Here is a 26,764-nt window from a genome sequence, read left to right as displayed (position 1 = left end):
CCATTGGTTTCTGTTCATCACCTCGTTACCTTCTTTGAGTTCTGTTTGTTCATTGGCCCCTTTTTCCCTTGTTCATGTATTTAACCCTGTCTGTTTGTTCAGTCTCTGTCGGTCGTTGTTTGTGAATGAATGTATGGATCGTTTCATGTTTGCTGTTCTTGCCCCTGACGTTGATTCGTGTTCATCCGAGGTTCCCTTTCCCCTTCGTGGATGTTTGTCAACTTGTGTTCACCCGTGTGTCACTGTATGTTTGAATGCACTTTTCCCATCGTGGACTTTTGATTTGTTCCCGTGTTTTCTTATCTGTGTACATTCATTAATAAAAACCGCGTTTGGATCCGCATCTACCGTCTGCCTTCTCCTGACTCCCCATACCGTGACACTAAGTCTGACTGGTCATCTTTTTATTTGCGGTGTAGAAAATGGGCAAACAGCTCTCAGAGAGAATGGGCTGTCACATCCACACATGCAGTTATTTGTTCAAATAAAATCGCAGCATTTGCCGTTATATAATCGCACACGCTGACATTGCGATTGCGATATGATTAATCATGCAGCACTAGGTCATGCCATTGTGTGCATGTTGATGAACACAATGGTTTCTTTTCTTTTCTTTAAATACCCATAATAAAGTGTTATGGACATGAAAGTTACAGGTGCTTCATATCAAATCATTTGGATCTAAATGGGGGAATCAAACGTCCTCCGCACCTTTATTTAATATGATGATTCAGATAAATTTCAAATTGTTTCTTTGATCAGTGACATTTTTCAAGTTTACTGCATCTATAGCCAGCATTTGGGAAGCGATCGTTTGAACTGTAATGTTAATCATTTATCATCTCATATTGCTGCTCTGTTTAGCGTGTACAGCACACACCTACTATAGGAGGCGCTCACTCATCCAACACTGACTGAAATGGAAAATGCAGAATGTTTTAAAATGCAGCCTTTTGTGGTTTAGTATTTGTGCAAGGTGGCAGACTCTGCCTTACCTACCAAGGAGGTAGCAGGAACCAGTGTGAACAATCAACTGAACTTTAATTTCAAACTCCAATTTAAACAGTACAACGAAACATAGATGCACACACACAGACACGTGTGTCTCTCTCTCTCTTTCTCGCTCTCTCTCTCTCTCGTCCGCCACGGTCTCCTCTCCTTAAGTATTCCTGCTGCTCCTCACTAGAACGAGAGGCCGGTGTTTCCAACTTATCTCTCCGGCCTTGCTCTGCCGAGATGCTACTCGGCCACACCTTGCTCGCCACATACCCCCATCCCCAAACTCAGGCCCGGGAGTAATCTGGCCTGCTACTTACTCCTCCCCCATTTCTAGAGAGGGAGTGTTGGCACCTACGCCACCGTGCTGCAGGATAGCCTCCTGCCGGGTCCAACGTGTGCATGCCTGGGAGTAGGAACAGGATGAGGGGAAGGAGAGAGGAGAGTGGAGAGAGGGGAGAGAGAGGGAGACACACGTGTCTGTGCGTCTATGTTTCGTTGTACTGTTTAAATTTGAGTTTGAAATTAAAGTTCTTTTGATTGTTCACTCTGTTTCACACTTCCTCCTTAGTAGGGAAGGCAGAGTCTGACACTTTGGTGCCGAAACCCGGGATTTTGGTGGAAGATGCGCTGTCATGAAGTCCTCGCCGGTAACTAAAGATTGCGATGCCAAGGGAGTGCTCGATCAGATGATACTAGAGCATTACGTCACCCAGCAAACAAAAGGAATGGCTGAGGGTGTCCAGTGTCATCACCCAGCATTGCTGAAGGAAGCAGTACAGCTGGCTAAGGAGCGTTTGGCAGAGTGTTTGGGGGCCGATATCCCCATATCTCTCTCCTCTAGTTTCTACCTCCGCTCTCTCTCTCTCTCGTCCGCCGCTGACTCCTGTCATTAAGTGCTTATGCTGCTCCTCACTGGAACACAAGTCCAGCATGGTGCACAGGTGGAACTCTTTCACAAATTATCTCCCCGGCCTCGCTCTGCCCAGATGCTGCTCAGCCACACCCTGCTTGCCACAGTCATACATCAATTTTACTTCAATCAATCATACACACTAAATGGATACCATACTGATGTCTCAGAGGTCAAAGTCTGAAGGTTTCACAGGTTTCTAACACTCATTCGGTATCTCACTAAGGGAATGCCCCAGATGTGACCGATTGTGGAAGCTCCAATGACACAACCTTCATCAAGATTGACAGACCAATTGCTACAAATTTTAAAGAGTCCCACCTCCCTAAAATAAACCACAGCTACCTGTTGCTGCCTCAATCTCGCTCTCTTCCCAGTGGCATATATTTGGAAGCAGCCCTCTCTAGACAAACTAAGATTTATTGTTTAACGGTTTGACGAACAAGCTACTGGTGACATCCAAACACAATTGATTTTTTTAGGCATGCTTGTGTAGTGGCAATAACCTCTATATAGTAGAGTAAACTAAAGTGTCATGGCGAGTTTATCTCTACTATTTTACGCTCAGCACTTTTCAGTGTTGTTCTGACTCTTGTGGTGCTCACTATGCTACAAACAGTTGGAAATAAAAAAAGTTTATTCTTGGCTTGGCAGTCATGGTCAAAAATTACCCGTGTCTCTCTTCTCAGGCCAGAGAAGTGTCAGAGGAGCATCCGCAAGTCCCGTCATGGGGCAAAATGATGGAAAATATGCCTCCAGTCCTTACCCTGCTGTTCAAGGAGGCATTGGCAGGAGAGAAAAACAACAAAAGGGACGAAGTTTTATCTGACATTCTTGAGGACGACGAGGATGAAGACAACACCATTTTGCCTGTGGACCAGTCCTGGCCGCAGAGCACGCAGGAGTGCTCCCCATCTCCAGTTCAGTCTTGAGATTTGGTACAGGGCAGCAGCTAAGCTCTCATCGACTGGCCATTGCAGCCAGTGGGTACAGGAGCTGAAAGTGATTTATACGATGGCACCCATCTCACCTCCTTCCAGTGAAGCAGTTCCTTCCAGCCGTCCCAGCTTATGTGGTGTTAAAGAGATGATATTGGGATAAGCCTTTTTCTCACTGTTTCTCAAGTTCAAAGTGCTCACGCTCAGAACTTTGTCTCATTTTATTAGTCACAGAGACTGGTTTATGTCAATAGATCTCCAAGATCTAATGCTCTATCTATTGATCTATCGTATTTTCACATAGAAATGTTTCCTGCTCACAGGAATTAGTTTGGCTTATCTGGACAGAGTCAATGAGTAGGAGAAAGTTCCTTTCGGTCTTCCTATGGAACCTCTGTATTTATCAAATGTGCGGAACAGTGAGAGGTGTTTGAACTCCTGCACTGAGGGAATAGCACAACTTTTCTGGAGTTGCTAACTGTGTTTCTAACTCTCAGACATTTTGAGTTTTCTCAGGAATCATCACTTGTTGATCAGAACAGAAAACCTGATGGTGGTAGCCTATATAAATCGGCAAGGGGGAGTTCGCTCTCGCCAGCTTCACAGCTTGGCAGAGAAACTGATTGTGTGGAGTAACATGAATCTGTTGTCATAAGAGCAATGCATGTTCTGGGTGTAATGTACAGGGAGAGGATTTAAGTCCAGAAGGAATCCTCTGTAAAGAGAATGGAGGCTTAATCCTCAAGTGACCAGCCTCATCTGGCAGAGATTCAGACAGGCAGCCATACGTAGATCTCTTTGCATTGCAATATGATGTGCAATGTCCTCTGTTCTTCTCGCTAGTGGGTGACGATGCACCGATGGATGTGGATGCGCTAGCCATCTCGTGGCCTCACATTTTACTGTATGCGTTCCCCTACTGATCCTGATCAGACCGATGCTGTGGAAAGTGAGTTCTGTCATTCCCTCATTCTTATAGCTCTGAACTGCCTAGGGAAGCTGTGGATGGCAGAGACAGCTCAGCTGCTTTACGACCACCCATGACCTCTACCACTTCACAGATATCTTCTCTCTCAAGCGCACAGCGAAACTCCATCCCTCTCCTCAGATGTTGGCTCTTTGGGCATGGCCCATGAGAAGCAAAATTTTAATAACAACGGCTTGCGAGGACAGCCTCGACGTGTTCGTTATACGATCTCAAATGGGGAGTATTTGAACGATGGTGTGCAGAGAGACATATCATTCCATTTTGGATTCGGTGACAGGTGTATTGTGCTTTCTGCAAAACTTTTAGATCAGGGCAGAGATTTTTCTACGATCAAAGTCTATTTGGCCCCTATATCAGCATGAAAGGTGATATCTCACGTGGGCACCAACTTTGGCACTATGGGAGAGCACCCACTGATTTGTTGTTTTATGAGAGGCAAGTGGATGTTACACAGGGTCTCTAGATGGGATGTGCCACTGTGGGATCTGTCCATGGTCCTGAACACGCTGTCTCAGCCACCCTTTGAACAACTAGATAGCATTACATTAAAGCTGCTTTGTTCTTTGAAGACAGCTTTGTTAATTGCCCTCATGACTGCAAAACAAGTAAGTGAATTACATGCTTTATCAGTTCATTCCACATGTATGTGGTTTGCTCAAGGAGGTCAAAAAATAACCCTTAGAAGAAACCCAGTGTTTGTACCTAAAGTAAGTGACTCGGAGCGTGTACCAGTCGGTAGACTTGTTCTCTTTTCACCCACCGCTTTTTTCCTCCCCAGAGGATGAGAGGATGCATTGCTTGTGTCCAGTACGTGCTCTGACTGCATATGTGCAAAAGACGACAGCCCGAAGGGAGAGTAGTCAGCTCTTTATTCATGGTCTGACTCTCTTTAAGGTAAACCTATTTCTCGCCAGCACCTTTCTCATTGGGTGGTGGGTGCGATTGTGCTATGTTGTAACAGCTCTAATCGACAAACTCTGCAGGGTTTACAGGCTCAATCCACAAGGGGTTTGGCCACATCCTAGGTGCTGTTCAAGGGCATTTCAGTTCAAGAGATTTGTGCTGCGGCATGTTGGTCATCTCCCCACACTTCTTAGGTTTTAAAAACTGGATGTTACAGACCCTTCTGTGGCTCACACAGTCCTTGAGGCGGGAATACTGCATAATGTACAATAGAGCACACACACACATATATATACACAGCATACAGTAGCAGATCCATATTCGTATGTTTGAATGATTTAATTTCTTGGATAAAAAAGAATATGACTCAGTTTAATTGTTTGGTTCTGCATTTTCTCTGCTTTTGGCATCTGTTTCAGCCAGCATATCTGCAATTCGGGAATGAGGCAGCAACAGGTAGCTGTGATTTATATTAGGGAGGTGGGACTCCTTAAAAGTTGCAGAGATTGGCCTATCAGTCTTGGCAGACGTTGTGTTACTGGAGCTTCAACAATCGGTCAATGCTGGGGCATTCCCTTAGTGAGATACTTCATGTTATCAAAGAACCGGGGTTGCGCGAGTAACCTACATTTTTGGATAATTTTCTAGATAGACCTGATTCAGCAGAAAATTAATAGCCACATTGGCCAAGACGAATTTTGCAGTTTCCTTTCCTTTACACTCATTTCTAACACCTGGTTATTTTTAAATTATATTTGAATCTATTTTTCTATTATTTACACTGTTTGACAACTTCATGTGTGGTGCACTTTGGTTTTTGTACATTTTTCTTGAAAACCAATGTTTTCTATAATGAATAGCACTTTGATTTCACTAGGTTGCTTTGCATTCTAAAAAAGATTATTTAGAAATGTCTTTATCACCCAGCCCTACATATGAGATCTAAATACATCCGTAATCTTTATTGCTTTGTAATAATCTCTAATCTGATTAAATCTATCTTTAAGCTGCCAGACTAAATACGTGCTTTGATCTGAATACTTGCTGCAGCGCCGTATCCATAGATACAGAAGCACAGCTCCATGTTCCAGCGCTTTGATTACATGTGCACGACAAAACATTAAAGCATTTTCCTGCAAAAATGTGTATGAAAAGAGCTTGTTTTTTGAGGGTGTTAAATTATCAACACATATAATTTGAGAAATCAAAAGGTAATTTTGCAATGTTCTGATTCCACGTGTCAGTTATTACAGAAGGGCAAAAGTCAGGAAAATAGCTAATTGTACACTAAACGTAACTGTCTTTATTATGACCTACATTAAAGCCACACAGCACTCTGACACACAGACAATGCGCACATTACACATCAGCTCTTAATGGGTGTGAATCAGGTCTTAATGGACATGAATCAGAACAGACATGCACATTTCTGCATGTCCAGTGCATTTCATCATCTGCAAAAATGTGAGCATGCATACGCAGCCCCAGAAACTGATGCATGTGTATTAATTTGTTAACTTATACAGATACAAAAGTGAGCATTACAGAATTTAATTGGATCAAGTGGATGTGTATGACATTAATAGATGAGCAAGAGAAAATCGGTGAGAGCATGTGCTCATTATGGGAACAAATCTATAGGGCTTTTGGCTGCAGTGCAGAACTGGTCTGTCAAAGCAAGTGGAGGGGGGGTGTTAGGGATCCCTCTGGTGTCCAGCAAATATACTTCGCTGAGATCAGAGAGTGAAAGGCGCATACAGAGAGGAGATCAGTCCTCTTAAGAGAGGAATGGGAGAAAAAAACCTTCACATCAGCACTTTGCAAACAGTGTCTCTGACAGCCGCCACCCTGAGGATTTGCTAATGGCCTTTCTGACAAGGATATCCAAGGACAGAAGCGCATTATTTCTTACCTCGCCCTTCGAGCCTTGGTGGCCTGATGCTGGACAGGTGGATGGTCTTATACACCCCAGAGTTCATCTTGACCATGATGGGTAGTATAAGACCATTCACGACTTGCATCACCTGTAAAAAGTGAAACAAAAGGATAATCGGTCGGAAAGAGTGGGGAACTATTTCGATGTTAAAATAGTTTCTCAAATTCTAGTGTAATATGCAGACATCTGTAAGTAAGCCATATATAGGTTGACTTCCTCAAATTGTAAACACTGTGGCTCTATGGCGCTACAAAAGTATTACAGTTATGTTGGAAAATATTGCAATTCAGTTTTGCTGGGGCTAGTGGCGTAGACTTCGGCTTTAAGAGAAGCAACCTGTTAAACAAGGTTTTAGAATTTAGTGGTCTATTTCTGTTTTTACATTTATTCTATTAAAGGACAGCATTTAGCATCCATATTTTGCTAAGGAACTTGTCTGATTGGCGTCAGGTGACCATAATAAACTTGCCTAATAACACAAGGCTTCCTTTAGATGGACTAGTTGACAAGTTATTCATACTAAACATTGACTGGTCATTGTAGAAAATATGCCATTTGCACATCCCTAATATTCATTGGTGAAATATTGCATGAGTGGGTGGAAGAAAGAGTCTAAACAAGTGACCAAGTCACCACTCCATTTTGAGGACTTGCTTGTTGCTAGAGAAACATAACTGTACCCCACTATGTGCCTTTCGAAGTATATAAGGAGATTGCTGCTAAAAAAAACACTTCTCCCACTCACTGCTCTCAAACACATATCCCTCCTCTCTCCAATTCTCTCATCCTACCGCCATTATTTCACTCACATAAGATAATGAAAATGAGCCGAGAGGAAACACAAAGGAGAAGTGAAAGAGGGAGGGACCAGTCCATCATTTTCTTTGGAGGAAAAGGATTACATCGAGCACTTATAAGTGTGCCAGAGTGTTTTTTAGCAACAGATCTCCTCAGATATGCTTATGTCCCTTTCACATTGTCTACACAAGATGTGAGCATTGTGTCGCATCAAAAGCAACAGAACCCATAAAAGGCATCGCGCTGACAGTAAACAGATGTCCCGTACCATTTGCCACGGCACGTGCTGGCACTACTACTGCCAACAACAAAAATAAACTGTTTAGAACTTTGTGTTGACATGTTCAGTGCAGACAGTCTCAAGTCGTTGCGTCGCGTTGGCGGACATGCCCAGTGTAGACAGGGTGTCAGAAAGATTTTGACATTTTGTTGGTGCTTGCCCGTGTCAAAGTTGGCTCTTCAATGTTGTTGTTGGTTTTTGCCGGGGCAGTTGCTAAGGTGTTCTGAGCTTGGACTACTGAAATGGGACTACCCATTTGGCAGACTACTGGAAGGCAATGGGAGAGTTTGAAAGTTGGGAGAGAACTACTTAAAGCTGAAGTGTCAGAGTTAAAATACTTTCTCCTATCCCAGCTTAACATGCAGAGACAACTATAAGTAAACCACTCATAGATTAATTTTCTCTAAGGGCAACCCGTATCTCTGTGTCTATTAAATTCCTGTGTTTGTTTTGAGCAACCCGCTTAGACCCCACCCAACAACATTACTCAAACAATGGCGCAAGTTGGGGGCGGAACTATGACTGTTTAAACAACTGCAGACAAGGGGAGTATTCGCAAAGCTGTTTTGAAAATATGGTTTATTTTTGCAATTCCTTACGGTGGCGCTAGTCGCAGAAATAATGTAATTCAGCTTTAAGCCATTATTTTTGTAATTCTGTTTGTTGATGCACATAAAGCTACTTAAATGATATAAGAAATCAATTACTTTATTCTCTAATTAAACATTTCATTTTATAACATTAGGAATTTTAGACTTTTTAAAGGCCATAATTTTGAAAAGAAAGCAAAAAATGCGTATGCAGATGCAAGTACTTGGCCAACGTGCGTTCAGGTTGAACATACAAAATGTATATGATGTATAGAATCGTGTCTAAATATATCATATCTGGTGTCATCTTATATGATCATCAGCTTATTTAATAAAGGAGTCAGTGAGGAAGATGACAGGTGTTGGATGGGTAATGGATCAGATATAATCAGACCTGAAAATATGGAAAAAAAAAAGTCAAAAAAATCTTTTTTTAAAACATATATTTTTCTGAGCAAATAAAGAGGAAATGACTGTCTTCAGAGAGCTACAGAGGAAGATATGGTGATATGGGCAGAATTACAGCACAGATGGACAGATTGTACACCTTTTAACTGAGCCATCATGGTGGAAATTAAAATGAACACTTGCAAAAAAACACCCGACTGAATGACTGCCAGTGATAAGACAGAAAATCAATCTAGACGTGTTTATGTTTAAAAGCCATTTATGTTTCTGTGTTTTGTGTGGTGGTCGTACAGCAGAAATGTGAATATTAAGGCATGTTTTGCTATTTCAGTAGCAGTTACACATACAGGGCACATTAATGCAAGCTGCCATCAGGATTCCAGAGCCCAGATCCATGACTCACTCTGCTGCTGCCTACAGAACTCTGCAGGGTTCCACTGCCACATACAGACCATGACTGGAACTGCATCAAAAGCACATCAATACTAACTAGATCTGCAAATAGGTTACAATTTGTTTAGCTTTAAGTCATGATTTTTTTTTTTTTTTAATTAAAAGTATTTCCTTTGCAGTTCATATTTTGTACTACAGTTTTAACTACACTAATTTTTTGTTTTGCGTATTTCATTTAACAATTAAAAAAGTCAATCCATTTTGTTATCAGAATACCATGTTATTTACACAGTATTACAAGAAACCCCAAAGAATAAAGCAAATGTGGCATTACCTTGAAACATGTCAAAACAATGATGGCTTTACCATTCTAAGTTCCAAAACAGTTCCAATAACATTGTAATAACATTGTAATAACACTGTAATAACATTATACCACAGTACTTTTCTAAGTGAAAATACTTTGTTCCAGTTTATGGTTTCAAATGAACTCCATTTACTGTAGATACACAGACTATTTAATTATATCTTTAATTATGTTCCACTTATTCATACTCGTTGCAAAAGTTGCCATTGTTGAACAATTATTCTAATCTGACACTAATCTGTAAAAACACAACTATGTGTATAATATTAAGACAACAGATGCTGAAAATCAAACGTTTCACTTAAACTCGTCCTGTAAATATCAGCCCAGGAAATGTATCAAACAAATTACAACAGCCAGATTTGTGTGGCAGGACACAGAAACAGCTTATTCAAATACTGGCCATTCTGCCTTTGTCAGTCACTTTTTCTGTTGACTGCTCTCACTCTCTCACGCACACACACACACGCGCGCGCACACACACACACACACACACACACACACACACACACACAGTATACTAAATACACACTCACACAATTTCAAAGTATATCTTCTTTCTCTCCAAGCTTGAGAGAGATCTGAGGCTAGCTAAAGCTCATATAAATGCTTTATTCTTCACTGCTGGTACTTTGTGACTCGAGGACAAACACTTTGGTGTCTGCAGATTCTGAAAGTAACTCTGTAAGCAGATTGCAGTGCAACACACCTTTACATAACAAATGGCCAAGCGTGAATATTTTAAAGGTCTTGTAGTTCAAGGTAAGAAACTTTTTGTATAAAAACATACTTTCTGACTTTCACACTTTCTGGGGAGAGCACCCTGTGTGAACATATCTATTAGGGTTGTGGCTTCAAGCCCTACTGATGTTGCATAAACATCAGTAGGTAAATTGTACAGTTACTTCAAAATGCAACTTAAGACATTCTTAAAAGTCTTACAGTCAAGATGAAATGTCAATGCAAACAATTTTACTTCTGTAATGTGACTTATTTCCATATGGATCTTCAACAAGAAAAAAAAAGACGAATTTGGGGCTTAATTTTATCCATCAGCAATAGAGCTATTCAGCTGTGATGTAAATTATTAGGTGATTACATGGAGCTGGACAGCCCCTTATCACTATGAACTTGTTTGAAACAATTAGCATGGCAAGATCTGCAAAACACCAACTTTTCCACCCTGAAAAATTTTATAAAAGCATACAGGTTTGGAATGACATGAGTAGCAAATAATGACATCCTTCCTTAAAAAAAACACTACTCTTCAAGTAAACAGGGTAAATTTTGATTTCATGTAGACTAAGTTTGCACTGCCTTTATCTTTCCCCAGCATAATAGGTGATGGAAACAGAAGCAGAGACTCAGCTTTAATTTAGCAGGGGATTCTTGAAGGCTGCAGCTGAACAGAACCGCTGAGACGGCCCAAGGCTGACTTTACAGAGTATGCAAAACAAAATGAAACACCTGAGACCTGAAAGGCCTGCCTCGCTGACAGACACAACAGAAAACAAGGCATCAGGGAGACGAGTACGTCAAACTCAGTCAGCACTTTAAGAGCCTGCGGTGCTCAAATATTCTTCAGAACTGCCAGTAAAAAAGGAGTTTGAAGAGAAGACGGAGCAGAGAGAAGGTCATTTGTTATCAATGTGGGACTCGGCTGGTGAAATGTCATCCTTTGCTGCAGCAGAAACATCAACCTAAACTCTGCTGTCTCTTCCTTGTGTCATTTTATGGTCAGAAAAACAAACCTAAATCTAGAGATCAAGGGTTTGGCCCCAAGGCTAACTGAAGCCCAAAGTATACTTTGATTTTGACGTAAAAGCTCAGAGTCTGCATACAGTCAAACGCGAGCCTGTGAAAGTATACTCCGTATGACTATACGTGTGGTTGGCGCATGCGCGCTACGACTGCTATGAGACAACTAACTATTTCTCATACCTCCTCACACACGCGATCGTTCACATCCTCTGCTATTTTTTTTACCTTCATGTCTTGATGTTTACCAGCGATTATATTATTTCTTGTGATTCTTTGTGACAGCAATGCTCAAATGTGAGTGTTGCCACCTTGTGGACCCACTAATTAGTGCAAATAATTCAAGGCGCATTCACATTCTGTGCGCTCAAAGACGTGCAGCTAGAAAAATCAGGCTGGGAGCATTCAGTGCTCAAGCACTCTGCTGATGACGAGATTTGAGTCACGTATCCTGTGGCATTTGGTATCATATCATGAACAAAACTAACAATCCATACATATTTTAATTAAACTTGAAGACAATTTTGACATGGTTTTCCACACATCACTGTTTTATCATATCCATGTACTGTATATGATTACAGACAAATGATATAGAAGAGTGAAATCGATAACATTCACTTCTGTACCTTGCCTGCACTTGACTTCAGTCTCTCAGTGGAGACGGATGACGTGATCTGCACCATCTTTATTATATTGGTTGTGATATCTCGCCAAATTTGTATGAAGTTAAACGTTTCTCAATTTTGTCACGTCTCTTGACACACTCGCATCCTGTCACCAGAAATAACAGCTCTCATTGAAAATCAATGGCCTCCTGTCGCTTTGTGGCTGTGAGTTGATGACAATTTGAACAGGGCTTAAATGTGCAAAATTAGTTGTTCGGTTCATTTCTGAACAACCTATGATGATTCTATATACATTTTTTAGAGTGTATTTGATGGCCGCTCCCATTAAAAAATAAAACTTCCTGTGAACTGTATTTAATACTCAGAAAAGGAGTGACAAACCTATTAGCTGCATGTAGTACAAGGCAGTCTTATTTGGAAATAGAGCAGCGGTCAAGCTGTTCAAGCTCAAAGATCCGAAGACCCGAATACCGAAAACTCACCTTGGCTACAAACTGTCTGTCCCTTCTGGTCCAGATTGGCTGTTGGAGAAACATAATCCTTCCATATTCTTACTTTTCACTCTTTCGCTGATCTGCTGGATTTTAAAGAAAGAGAGAGAGAGAAAGAGAAATAAGGTATATATCCACTCAAGTAATGCATAAAGCACAAACTTAAAAATGCATATGCACTTAATTGAATTAAATGCTCAACCTCGAGTTTTCCTTTCATATTTCATTCTGATTGTGTCTAATGCTTCAGTAAATTAGCAGGTGGGAATCAGGGCAGGTGTTCTTTAAAAAGCAGTGTAAAATTTGCCACATTTGCTAAACTATTCTGCTGAAACACAGAATAATTAGAGCAGTCTGCGACGGGCCGAGTCTTTTAAAAAGCGCTGCTGTTTGGTCGAGAAGTTGAAATGAGAGTCTCTTTTCAAATGTACTGCACATGTCTGATTGTGATGCACTGACCGTTCCGCGGCTCTGAGTTTCTCAGCACCCTGAATGTACATAGCCATAGACCAATCCACACAGAAGCAAAGCCCTCCTTCAAAAGCAACTCTGTGATGTTCCCATTCTGTAATCAAACACACACTTAAATTACTTCATATTAATGTATGGAGGACATGTATAGAGGTTTTACAAAAATGAAAAACCAAACAATGAAACAAAATAAAAACTAAAAAGTTGAACAACCAAAAGATGAAAGAAATGTTTAAAAAGCAAGAGCGAAAGACAGAAAGAATAGAAGAATGAACATACAAGCAAAAAGAAAAACGGGAAAGCAAAAAATAAATAAATTATGGTGACAACATAAAAAGTATTCAGTGATATCATCAGCATGAGGGCATGTACAGGAGAGTCGGGTTATCTCAAGTGTTTATTTGCAGTTTTCACCTGTCAGGGTCAGTTCATTCTAGCTTCCAGGAAAAAATAACAGATATGAGCACGGAACTCTTTACCCAACAGACCAAACACTTAATTCCACACAGAACCAGAAGCCCATTTACATGCAACAAAATGTTTCTCCATCGGTTCACTCAGAGGCAGATCAAAGAAACGGGGGGCCAAACTGACATCTACAGTTGAAGTCAGAAGGTTTCATACACTTTATCCAAATTCATTTAAACTCAGTTTTTCACTCCAGACAGAGCTGGTGTATCAGAGTCAGGTTTGTAGGCCTCCTTGGTCGCACATGCTTTATCAGTTCTGCCCACATATTTTCTATCAGATTGAGGTCAAGGCATTGTGATGACCACTCCAATACCTTGACTTTGTTGTGCTTAAGCAATTTTGCCACACCTTTGGAGGTATGCTTGGGGTCATTGTCCATTTGGAAGACCCATTTTTGACCGAGCTTTAACTTCCTGGCTGATGTCTTGAGATGTTGCTTCAATATATGCACATAATTCTCCTTCTCATGATGCCATTTTTTTGGTGAAGTGCACCAGTCCCTCCTTCAACAAGGCAACCCCACAACATGATGCTGCCACCCCCATGCTTCACGGTTGGGATGGTGTTCTTCGGCTTGCAAGCCTCAAACTTTTTCCTCGAAACATAACAATAGTCATTATGGCCAAACAGTTCCTTTTTGTTTCATCAGACCAGAGGACATTTCTCCATAAAGCAAGATCTTTGTCCCCATGTGCACTTGCAAACTGTAGTCTGGCTTTTTTTATGGCAGTTTTGGAGCAGTGGCTTCTTCCTTGCTGAGTAGCCGTTTAAGTTATGTTTAAATAAAACTTATTTTACTGTGGATATAGATACTTGTCTACCTGTTTTCTCCAGCATCTTCACAAGGTCCTTTGCTGTTGTTCTTTGGATTGATTTGCACTTTTCGCACCAAACTACATTACTTTTAGGAGACCGAATGCTTCTCCTTCCTGAGCAACATGATGGCTGAATGGTCCCTGGTGTTTATACTTGCATTCTATTGTTTGTACAGATGAACGTGGTACCTTCAGGCATTTGAAAAATTACTCCCAAGGATGATCCAGACTTGTGGCGGTCCATCATTTCTTTTCAGAGGTCTTAGCTGATTTCTTTTGATTTTCCCATGATGTCAAGCAAAGAAGAGTTTGAAGGTAGGCCTTAAAATACATCCACAGGTAAAACTTCAATTGACTCAATTAGCCAATCAGAAGCTAATTGGCTACTTGCCTAAAGTCTTCACATTTTCTGGAAAGCTGCTTAAAACACAGTTAACTTGGTGTATGTAAACTTCTGACCCAATGGAATTGTGATTTAGTCAATTAAAAGTGAAACTATTTGTCTGTAAACAATTGTTGGAAAAATTACTTGTGTCATGCACAAAGTAGATGTCTTAAAAGACTTGCCAAACTATAGTTTGCTAATATTAAATCTGTGGAGTAGTTAAAAAATGGGTTTTAATGACCTCAACCTAAGAGTATGTATGTAAACTTCTGACTGCACAATGAGTGAAGCTCATGGGCAAAATATATTGAAGCTGTCTTCAATATCTATCATAAGATGGGTTCGCTGAGGTTAATATGCAACATACTGCTTGTTTGTAAAACAACCTGGCCAGGGTCTGAAATTAACACCTGCCAAGCAGCAAATGTGTGTACATTTTCTATTTGGCCGGTGATTCGTCCAATGTCACGCGCTGCTGTGGAAGAAATAATGAAATACAATTCTTAACAAAGCAGCTCATTTTTTAAACAGAATTATTTATTTGGCTCTTATGTCTGTCAGATCCACTTGCAATTATTTTGATTAGATTTTTTTTAATTCCTGGCAAGAAATCTGACTAGTTTGTAAATTTCTTCATCTATCAGCCATCTTGGCTGGTAGGCTAAAAATGTAACTTTGGACCCAGAACCTGGTAAATTGTGTGAAATAACGCAGATTACATCTGACACTCGGCTGATGGAAGAGGAAGTATGGATTTATAGGTTAAGATCTGATGCATTGTTGTGCATAAATTCTATAAAGCAAAAACCAGTTAGAATCACTGTACTAGGTTGGTACATTATCTTACATTTGGTTTAGATAATGAGAGATAAGGTTTAGAATCTGGATTGGGAGGTCTTGTGGTCCAGCACTCATTTTACTAAGCAGTTGTAACAAGGTAAAAGGGAAAGGAGGAGGTGTGAACCGGCTTGATAATATACATAATAGTTTAATATAAAAACGTAACCAAAAGACAAACACACACAGACGGACAACTGCCCGTAACTCCCTCTCTCACTGCCGTCTCCGGTCAGCACTTATTCCTCTAGGAGGCTTTATTAGCCTGATTAGGGGCCGGGTGTGCGGAATCACGACCCGGCCCCACCCTCCGCCCTGCCAAACAGTTATTATGAGAAACGAAAGAAGGTCTAAGGTTACGTAGCTTCATACCAGGTGCAGAATGGTGCCCAAGATTACCTGGTTAGGGCAGGACTCCAAAATGATCTGAACATCTCTCTGAAGAAGCCGCGACTCTGTGAAGAACTTTGCCTCTGCTGCGAAGGGCTCAGGGCTCTCGATGCCATCTGCCTCCCGTTTAAATGTAGGACACTGGAGAAAGATTTGTCAAGAACATTACCATTACAGCACAGTTTCACTCGCTGAAATCTACAAATACATATTGGGTGACAAACCTAAAAGTATACTAAAACACTTAATTAAGCCAAGCTAGGGAGTTAATTTTTTCATGTTTGTTAAGGTCTTCAAGGTGAGTTTGGTCAAAGAAAATCAAGAGGGAATCTTTCAGTTCTACCTACTATAAAGAGATACATAGAAAGACTAATACAGAAGACTAATAAGAAATACAGGACTATAGGTTCTACTGCAATAGTTTGGATTTTGTTGAGTGAATGACTGAAATGGATTGTTATTCATAGTGTTGCATAGAGGAGGATCGATGCTCGCCTTGACACTTTGAAGAGCTCGAACCATGCAACCGTCACGAACATGCTCAATAATGGCTTTGGGGAGAAAACATTGTTGTTCATTTTAAGGTTGATAGTGGTGCTTGCCATGGTATACATTGTGAAGGTGCTATTACAATTGCTAATACATATGTTCAATCTGAAATCCTGACATTGCACAAACATGCCTCTCCAGGTCTGCATGTTGCAGTTCCTCAGAGGAGAACAAACTAACATATATGAAACTACACCATTATAGTTTCCCTTACTGCACAGCAAGAGCCATGCAATCATCCACTGAGCAGGTGAATCATCACCAAACTACTATGGGTCATGAGGCTAAGTGTGTTGCAAAATTTCAATGTTATGAACAATCACAACTTTGACTTTTGATTAGCATCTAATAAGCTCATTAGCCTTGGGGGTAAACGGTGCACAGTTCTATAGTATTTAGTGACTCACTCGTTTATTTGCAGTGAGCTGGCAAGGTTAGCTCTCTGATGGAGGTTAACTCATCAGGGTTAATAATTGGTTTTAAAAGAAGAAATGAACTGTAGGCAGAAAGAATAGGCTTCTGGGAGAATAGTAAAACAGCTATTTAGAGGGTACTGTCTTAGGTGCCATACCAAGAGATATAAAGCAGAATATTCTAGTTAACTAAAATAAAAATAAAATCTAACATAGTTGGAAAAATTCAAACTGAACTAAAATGTATTTATGACATTAAAATAGGGCTGGAAGATAATAAAAAAATCATAATTGTAAATTATTTTTGTCATTTTTAATTTCAATTAATGTAATTTACATTAAAATACTTATGTATGCAGGTCATATATTTCAAACTTTGTTCCTTAATTACTTCATTACTGTTATTTTAATGTATTATCAATTAAACATTTTCATTCTCTCCTTTGTAGGTGTGTAGGTCAATTTGATGTTTGATGCAATCATGTATGAGCAATAATAATAGTGATGCTTGCCTTAGCAGCACCACAAATTAACATCTGTGTTCAATTAAGGCCATTTTAGGGCTTCATCAGCTAACTAGATGATCTAAACACTAGCCAGCTTACCGCTGACTGGTTTCTGGTAGAGTGAGTCTACAAAATTGTGAGGGTTCTCGATTGCAAACTTCAAATCTCGAATGCTGAGTGAACCTCCACCCTCAGACCAGAGACCCTTTTTAGCAGACTTTGCATGGTCCTCCAAATCACACAGCCTGACCTGGTTTGGACTGCAAGAGACAGAAACACACAAGTCAAGCAACTACCAAATTACAGAAACAAAGTTTCCCACAAGTGTTCAAACAAAACAAGACAGACGATCACATCCTTTGAATTTGCATTTCTTCCCTCATTTCCCTCTTTGGGATTCAATGTGCTGGGCAACAGATGTGAAGTTATCTCTCAAAGAGCAAACCTTTTTAAAAACCTTGATAAGCTCTTCAAATTAGTTTATTATCAAAAGCCAAAACGCGTTTCAATTAATTCCTCTGTTGTTCTAAAAGCCATCATTATCTTTAAGAGGAATTAAACTGTCTGACCACAACAGACGCTCATCAAATTTTTAATAAGCGTCTGTTAAAGTTGTGCTGGCCTGAATAATAAATAGACTTAATGAGGAGAGAGATAGAGAGAGACAGACAGAAAGAATAAGAGAGGGATAAAACAGAGACTATGATTTTCTTGTAGGCAAAAATTTGGGTGGTGAGTGTATTGATTAAAGTCCATGTCTAACTTGTGCATAAGCCCTTCCTTTAATACTTTGGCTTGGAAAAAACATGTAAATTATGGAATAAAATTCTGAAATATGAAGGTTACGACGTAAAAATGACAGATGACATATTCAAACGTATTAACGTTCCACTGAAACGAGATAAAAACCCAAGAGAGATGTGAACTTTGATCTGATTCAAAGTTAAAACTGCTTATTTGATATATATCAGAGCATGCATGCTTGCAGAATGTTCAAGTGGTGCTCTATAGTGGGAAAAACAAATGCATAAACTTTGATTTTTGCAGAAAAAAGACATACATCTACAAAACAAAACATCTACACATCTTTCTAACATGTAAGGGACAATACACTGCAATAATGACTGGATGGCTGACTGTAGAGCATCATGTTTATTATATGGATTCTCACTAAATAAATAAGACATTGAAAACATATTGAAAAGCTTCTCCTTTGTGTTCATATCAGACACTGAAGATGATCTGGGAATTTCTCATGCTTGCATCTGATTTTTTTATAAACGTTCTGATCGGACGGTCATTTCCTATTAAACAACCCATAACTGGCAAAGTTTAAACCTTTGTTTTAGCACAGTGGTTGACTGACAGGTGAGAGGTGGCACATCGCCGCTGCCAGGACGAATTCAGGATGGATTAGCGTTTACACCTCAAATCAAGCAAAGCAAGAAGGAAAGTCCAAATGAATAACAGGAAGGAAATAGTCAAAGTAGTAACAAGGAAGGAAGCAATGATGGAAGAAAATGGTCAAAATGAATAACAGTAAGGAAGGGAAGGAAGAAAAGTCTAAATGTACACACTGCCAAAAATTTTGAATAATGCAGAGATTTTACACTTATGGAAGGAAACTGGTACTGTTATTAACCAAAGTGGCATTAGACTGATCACAATGCATAGTCAGGACATTAATAACATGAAAAGTTACTATTACAGTTTGAAAAGCTTTGCAGATCCTTGGCATTCTAACTGTCAGTTTGTCCAGATACTCAGGTGACATTTCACCAAACGCTTCCTGTATCACTTGTCATAGATGTGGCTGTCTTGTCAGGCACTTCTCACGCACCTTACAGTCTAGCTGGTCCCACAAAAGCTCTATGTTTTTAAGATCCATAACACTCTTTTCCAGTTATCTGTTGTCCAATGTCTGTTTCTTTGTCCATTCTAAACTTTTCTTTTTGTTTCAAAAGTGTCTTTTTCTTTGCAATTCTTCCCATAAGGCCTGCACCCCTGAGACTTCTCTTTACTGTTGTACATGAAACTGGTGTTGAGCAGGTAGAATTCAATGAAGCTGTCAGCTGAGGACATGTGAGGTGTCTATTTCTTAAACTAGAGTCTCTGATGTACTTATCCTCTTGTTTAGTTGTACATCTGGCCTTCCACATCTCTTTCTGTCCTTGTTAGAGCCAGTTGTCTTTTGTCTTTGAAGACATTCGTGTACACCTTTGTATGAAATCTTTAGTTTTTCGGCAATTTTAAGCATAGTATAGCCTTCATAACTCAAAACAATAATTGACTGATGAGTTTCTAGAAAAATCTATTTATTTTTTGCCATTTTTGACCTAATATTGACCTTAAGTCATGCCAGTCTATTGCATACTATGGCAACTCAAAAACAAACGCAAAAGACAATGTTAAGCTTAATTTAACGAACCAAATAGCTTTCAACTGTCTTTGATATAATGGCAAGTGATTTTCTAATACCAAATTAGCAATTTAGCATGATTACTCAAGGATAAGGTGTTGGAGCGATGGCTGCTGGAAATGGAGGCCCCATTTCCAGCAGCCATCACTCCAACACCTTATCCTTGAGTAAGTCTAGTTTTGATCAGAAATGACTTTTTTCAAATAGTGATGCTGTTTTTTACATCAGTAATGTCCTGACTATACTTTGTGATCAGTTGAATGCCACTTTGATGAATTAAAGTATCAATTTCTTTCCGAAACAGCAAATTCTGTATATTATTCCAAACTTTTGGCCACCAGTGTAAATCAGGATAAAGCAAACAACTAATCTTGAACTGAATTTGAAAAAAAATATTTTCAAATGTATTCTTTCTGATGACACCTTAGCAGCATCCTTCAAAAAGTACTTTATGAAAAAAATACATGTTTCACTAAGGTCAGAGCCTGACTCAGTCTTTACACAGTACTAATACGGCTTCATGTGGGGTTAAATGCCAAACCCTGGTACACAGACATGGGAATTGCACTGGGGAAATAGGCACTACAAACACTCAATTCCCTCTCTCTGCAGGCTAGAATCAACAACCTTAAGAGAGAGCACCTGGGGACCTGGGTAGCTCAGCGGTAAAAGACGCTGGCTACCACCCCTGGGGTTCGCTAGTTTAAATCCCAGGGCGTGCTGAGTGACTCCAGCCAGGTCTCCTAAGCAACCAAATTGGCCCGGTTGCTAGGGATGGTGGTATAGTCACATGGGATAACCTCCTTGTGGTTCATTCTCAGTGGGGCGCTTGGTGAGTTGAGTGATGCTGCAGTGGACAGCGTGAAGCCCCCACACCTGCTAGGTCTCTGTGGCAATGCGCTAAACATGCCACATGATAAGATGTGCTGGTTGAAAGTCTCAGATGCGGAGGCAACCGTGACTCATCCTCCTCCACCCGGATTGAGGTGAATCACTACATGACCACGAGGATTAAAAGCACATTGGGAATTGGGCATTCCAAAAAACAAAAAAAAAGCACCTGGATATTTAGCTCATAGATACAGTGGTATCTTCTTGGGCAACAACACAAATCTCACCAAATTCAAAGACAGCTTGGTTCATTTCCCCCTTGAGCCATCTTTGTCTCATCAAGATTTATTTATCTTTATCTTTTCAAAGAGAGAGTGAAAATGTGTCAGAGGGAGAGGAGTGGGCATCCTGCCCAGCGGGCCAATGCCTTATTGAGAGCTGGTGGGCAGCATGCAGACCAGGTTTAAACACTGCTCCTTTGGAGATGATGATAGCTGATCCAGTGGGCTGTGATACGCAACAGCAGGGTGGGCTAATGAGAAGATTGTTCTGGACTGAACAGAGACCAGCAGGGATAACATCACCATCTCCTGCGGGGAAAATTAGCCTAGAGCAAACCATTTTCACAGGCAATTGTTCTGGGTCATTTCACAAAGCAGCTCACACACGAATCATTAAATCCTAAAAGCTTAGGACAATATTACAATATCGCTAGCTGGGAATGAACCAGAATGAAGGGCAGAGAGAGTGGACATGTAATGAACAGACATGACCAGAAGAGGGAGTGAAAGATCAAAGGGAGAAATATCAAAATCTATTTTGTGTGTGTGTGTGTGTGTGTGTGTGTGTGTGTGTGTATATATATATATAACAGCCTGAAAGTTTTAAGTGAAGCTTTACAAAAGACAAACATGTGCCCTCTGTAGGACACTACAACAACAACGTAACCACTGTGACCTCACAACATTCTCATCCAAAAGGAAAAGCAGCCAATTGTAACATTGCAAACACTGTGAAGGATCTGACAATGGGAGCATGAACCACACTGGCTCTAGATAAAGAGACTTTCTCTGTGTGTTTGAAACAAGTGAATGATAGTACGCAGGTTTCTTACTTGTTTCCTCCGATGCCCTCTCTGCGCACTGTGGCGAGACCCTCGACCACCAGGGACTCTGCGATATTTTCGCCTGATGTGTCTATAGAGAAATAACACCCAGAAGAAACATGTTACTATGTCTTTGCTGTGCGGATCTATAATATATTTTTCAAAAGTGTCAACACATCAATAAAAACAACAGCCAAAAAGAGTAGAGCAGCACTGTGCACCTCATCTGGTGTGTCTTTAGTGTCTGGTTGGCCCTGAATTGCACATCGGGCGAGAGTTCCAGCAAGGATGTTGCTCAGGTTGATCTGCCGTTCTGGAGGGGGGCCTCCTCATGGCTGGCCCCTCACAATGACAGCACAACCAGACAGCACCTGTAGAGATAAAATCACAAGCTTTATCATTTGCTTGACTGAGTTTTGCACAGATAGGATCCAATTTCTCTTTGCGTTGCACACCTTATATACAAAACATGTGATACAAGTGGAGGGAAAAATAAGTAAAGAGGGGTGTAGAATAAAACAGCTTTTATTAGGTTACTGATATGATTTAATCACATGCAAGTCATTGTGTACATATATGCATACATATGTTTCAAATTCATAATTGATTTCTTTAGAAGTAAAACTTATAGGAAACAAATTACTGAGTGCAACTTTAAGATCAAACATAATATGTCCTCCAGTCATTCACCAAAACATCAAGGGAAAGAATCAGTCAAAAGTGGTCATGAGTAATTATAGCAACTGTAGTAGTATTGGCAGTGCATGATACAATCAATCAATCTGCAAGTCAATTTCAATCAACAACTGTTGGAAGCATGAGGGATCTGATATGATCATGAGGTCGCATTGACTTTAGAACCTGTTTGTTTGTCCCAGTGTTGAACATAATTAACTATTAACTATTACATAAACAAACAAGAGATGATAACATCAGTAAACACTCAGTACTGTGTTAATCACAACTCAACAGAGGTCAAACATGTAGTGGCAGAAAATGACTGGCCCTCAGGGCAGTTCCCCCATTGAGAGATAAATATTAGTGTTGTCTGTTTGTTTGTACTATGTTTACAAGCCTTATCATGCTCACTAAATTCTAAATTGAATCATTCAAAATGGTTAGAGGCAAGTGTGAGTGGCTGATCCAATCAGATGACATATCGCTGACTATCATGCAAACTACTGAGACAATTGCTACTATTTAAGGTTCGGCTGATGTAACAACCAGAACTGTGTCTATAAAACAAATGTATTCTGATTTGAATGAGAAATGCATAAACTGTATGGTGCCCACTTGTATGAGTGTTTAAGGTAATCCTGATGACCTGTTAGCATGGAGAATAATGAACTTCAAAAAGCTGTGATAATGCATTCAAAAATGAGGTGATAAAAAGCATGTAACAAACATTAAAACAAAACACATAATACAAACCCTAAACGCTGTATACATGGTGTAATATTAATGATAGCAGCCAGACTGTGTGTATATGTGATGTGTGTGTGTTTCACAGACGTTTACTACAGCAGTCAGTCTTAACAGTTCCACTGTGTAACTTATAATGGGAATAGGTAACATTATAGAGATTGAATAGTCGTGAGCAGGGGTGCATTAATGCACAGGCTTACACAGGCTAAAGCCCAGGGGCCCACAACTCCCAGGGGGCCACATTTTCCCTTATCCATGTTTGCAGGAGGAGCGCGTCTATCGCTTTCAGCTGGAGATGGAGTTGTTGACACGGAGACTGTGCAAAACCGTGCAAGGCGTCCGTGTAGCACATGTTGAATGCATAGCAGTTCCACCATATGGGAAATGACATGTTACACATGGGAGATGATCCCGAATTAAAACCAGACCCAAAACAAAGTAACAAAGTGCAGAGAAGTTGAAATAATCCACACAGAGTGACATGAGCTTGGCTCACACCTGCTCTCAATCACACGACATGCTGTGTGTGTGCATGCACACTGTTGCCTGAGTCTCTGCCTGAAGGAAAGATGCTGCAGGTAGTCAGAGATTCTAAGCTGCAAGCAAAAACAAATTAACTAATTACCCGCCAAAATATATAGCAACCCTAATAGAATCTACAGAACAGCACAGAATCCTCAGAACCTTTAAAAAAGCACAGAATCCTCAGAACAGGATAAAATCTTTAGAAAGAGCACAGACTCTTCAGCAGAGACTCTTCAGAACAGAACAGAATCTTCAGAACAGAACAGAATCTTCAGAACAGAATCTTCAAAACAGAACAGAATCTTTAGAACAGAACAGAATCTTCAGAACAGGATAAAATCTTTAGAACAGCACAGAATCTTCAGCAGAGAATCTTCAGAACAGCACAGAATCTTCAGAACAGAACAGAATCTTCAGAACAGCACAGAATCTTCAGAACAGCACAGAATCTTCAGAACAGAACAGAATCTTCAGAACAGGATAAAATCTTTAGAACAGAACAGAATCTTCAGAACAGAACAGAATCTTCAGAACAGAACAGAATCTTCAGGACAGCACAGAATCTTCAGAACAGAACAGAATCTTCAGAACAGAATCTTCAAAACAGAACAGAATCTTTAGAACAGAATCTTCAGAACAGAATCTTCAAAACAGAACAGAATCTTCAGAACAGAACAGAATCTTCAGGACAGCACAGAATCTTCAGAACAGAACAGAATCTTCAGAACAGAATCTTCAAAACAGAACAGAATCTTTAGAACAGAATCTTCAGAACAGGATAAAATCTTTAGAAAGAGCACAGACTCTTCAGCAGAGACTCTTCAGAACAGCACAGAATCTTCAGGACAGCACAGAATCTTCAGAACAGAACAGAATCTTCAGAACAGCACAGAATCTTCAGGACAGCACAGAATCTTCAGAACAGAACAGAATCTTCAAAACAGAACAGAATCTTTAGAACAGAATCTTCAGAACAGGATAAAATCTTTAGAAAGAGCACAGACTCTTCAGCAGAGACTCTTCAGAACAGCACAGAATCTTCAGGACAGCACAGAATCTTCAGAACAGAACAGAATCTTCAGAACAGCACAGAATCTTCAGGACAGCACAGAATCTTCAGAACAGAACAGAATCTTCAGAACAGCACAGAATCTTCAGAACAGAATCTTCAAAACAGAATCTTCAGAACAGCACAGAATCTTTAGAACAGAATCTTCAGAACGGCACAGAATCTTCAGAACAGAATCTTCAGAACAGAATCTTCAGAACAGAATCTTCAGAACAGGATAAAATCTTTAGAACAGCACAGAATCTTTAGGATAAAATCTTCAAAACAGCACAAAATCTTCAGAACAGAACAAAATCTTCAGAAGGGAATCCTCAGAACAGGATAAAATCTTTAGAAGAGCACAGACTCTTCAGAACAGGACAGAATATTTAGGACAGAAACTTCAGAACAGCACAGAATCTTTAGAACAGCACAGAATCTTTAGAACAGCACAGAATCTTTAGTACAGGATAAAATATTTAGAAGTGCACAGAATCTTCAGAACATGCTTGCATGAAACTGACCGCTACACACACAAGCAGTAGCAGATCCTGGCATAGGTGATATAGGCAGGTGCCTAGGGTGGCAACACTATCTGGAGCGGCACGACAGAGTACCTGATCGATCGCCCCTGCACAGAGCTTGCAATGGGAGAAAGGTGCCCCAAGCTTTTCCTAATAGGCTACACAGCCTAAAAGGGTCTAAATGGTTAGAATTATAGATGTTCATAATGCATTCTTACAATCTGCACAAACATAAGATAACCATAATCAACAGTATAGGTACACCATGACACAGGATCGACTGGGCAGATTTGACAAAGTCATTGATGATTTTACATCAATAAAAACAAAGGAGGGGAGGGTTAAATTTGAAATTAGGAATTATGTGTAATAGCACAAGCAGCAATCAAGTATTCTGACATTTTCTTTATTTATTGACTCTAAAATTGAATTGAGCAATTTTTCTGTACGGTATATAAGTTCTGTATATAAATGTGTGTGTGTGTGTGTGTGTGTATATATGTGTAGTTACTTCATTTCTTGAAGCCCCAAAAAGCACATAAAGGCAGCATAGAGGTATTAAATAGTGGTATTATATTTAGAGGTATTAGGGAGTCCAGCAGGGGGTGTTCACCCTGTGGACTGCATAGGTCCTAATGCCCCAGTAAGTGATGGGGATACTATACTGTAAAAAGGCACCTTCCTTTGGGTGAGACTTTAAACCAAGGTCCTGACTCTCTGTTGTCATTAAAAATCCCAGAACATCTCTCTTGAAAAGAGTAGGGGTGTAACCACGGTGTCCTGGCCAAATTCCCCCGATTGGCCCTTATCAATCATGGCCTCCTAATAATCCCCATCCATTGATTGGCTCTATAACTCTACTCTCTCCTCTCCACCAATAGCTGGTGTGTGGTGAGCGTACTGCGCACAATAGCTGCAGTCGCATCATCCATGTGGGTGCTGCACACTGCTGGTGGTTGAGGAGAGTCCCCTGTTCACTGTGTAAAGTGCCAGTGTAGTGTCAGAAAAGCACTATATAAATGTAACGTTCATTTTTACTCTTAACCTCCACTTACACTTTCGTGAAAGTGAAATTAAACAGGCATCACATGTGATTTGGATGCGAAATTGGAGGTATAGAGTAGAATGTTCACTTAAATATTTATCCGTCTCACCCACACCTATTATGGCACTTCTGAAGACATGGATTTAACCACTGGAGTATGGGCTACTTTTATGCTGCCTTTGTGATTTTTGTAGCTTCAAAGTTCTAACCAACATTTACTTGCATTGTATAGACCAATAGAGTGGAGATATTCTTCTAAAAATGTTTTCATTTGTGTTCAGCAGAAGAATGAATGTTATACACAGTTGGGATGTCATGAGGGTGATTAAATTAGAGAATTTTATTTTTTGGGGTGAACTTTCCCTTTTATATATGTTGTGTTAAAGCACAGCTCTGTATATAAAAATAAATACATAAAAATGCACAACGCACAAATCTGTGCGAGACAGATAAATTGATATCAGTGTGGATGAAACTCTAGATTTGCTTTTCTTACGCTCAGCCTGCAGGGAAATGGCTGGCTGTTTAGGAAACTATGAGTTTGTTATTAAATCTGTGCCTCTGCGCAAATAATGGGCTCTAGTTGCAAAATATTTAGATTTAGCGACAAGTATTCT

The 26,764-nt window shown here is 40.1% G+C and overlaps 1 pseudogene; it reads right to left on the bottom strand.

Annotated features, from left to right (window-relative positions):
* LOC127637764 (staphylococcal nuclease domain-containing protein 1-like) overlaps positions 1–26,764 on the bottom strand; it is a 265,638-nt pseudogene that overhangs the window by 238,510 nt on the left and 364 nt on the right.

The sequence above is a fragment of the Xyrauchen texanus genome, chromosome 45 (assembly GCF_025860055.1).
Source record: "Xyrauchen texanus isolate HMW12.3.18 chromosome 45, RBS_HiC_50CHRs, whole genome shotgun sequence".
In the NCBI taxonomy this organism is placed as follows: domain Eukaryota; kingdom Metazoa; phylum Chordata; class Actinopteri; order Cypriniformes; family Catostomidae; genus Xyrauchen; species Xyrauchen texanus.
This window is presented reverse-complemented; position numbering and strand designations above follow the sequence as displayed.